Genomic DNA, 313 nt, shown 5'->3' with positions numbered 1-313 from the left:
ACAAAGCATAACAACAATAAATGCATGCATGAAAGGTGGGTTGGAACCATTAGTTTCTGAAATTAAACTAGTCCTTGTTACATTAAGCATGGCACACTCGGGTACTTGTAAGCACAAACATGGTTTCCACTTGAGGAACGGTATGCCTAATTCCATAGATAACTAAAGTTCCAGGGCTGCTTTTGATTGTTACTGTCCTCCACAATGTTCAATTATGTAATTTACCTCACATTCCTTAACCCCAACTTACTTTACAGAACAGGTGCACTTTTATCATAAAACTCAATTTTATTCAATAAAATACCACAAAAGA

Source organism: Gorilla gorilla, chromosome 8 (assembly GCF_029281585.2).
Source record: "Gorilla gorilla gorilla isolate KB3781 chromosome 8, NHGRI_mGorGor1-v2.1_pri, whole genome shotgun sequence".
Lineage (NCBI taxonomy): Eukaryota > Metazoa > Chordata > Mammalia > Primates > Hominidae > Gorilla > Gorilla gorilla.
Note: the sequence above shows the minus strand (reverse complement) of the source record.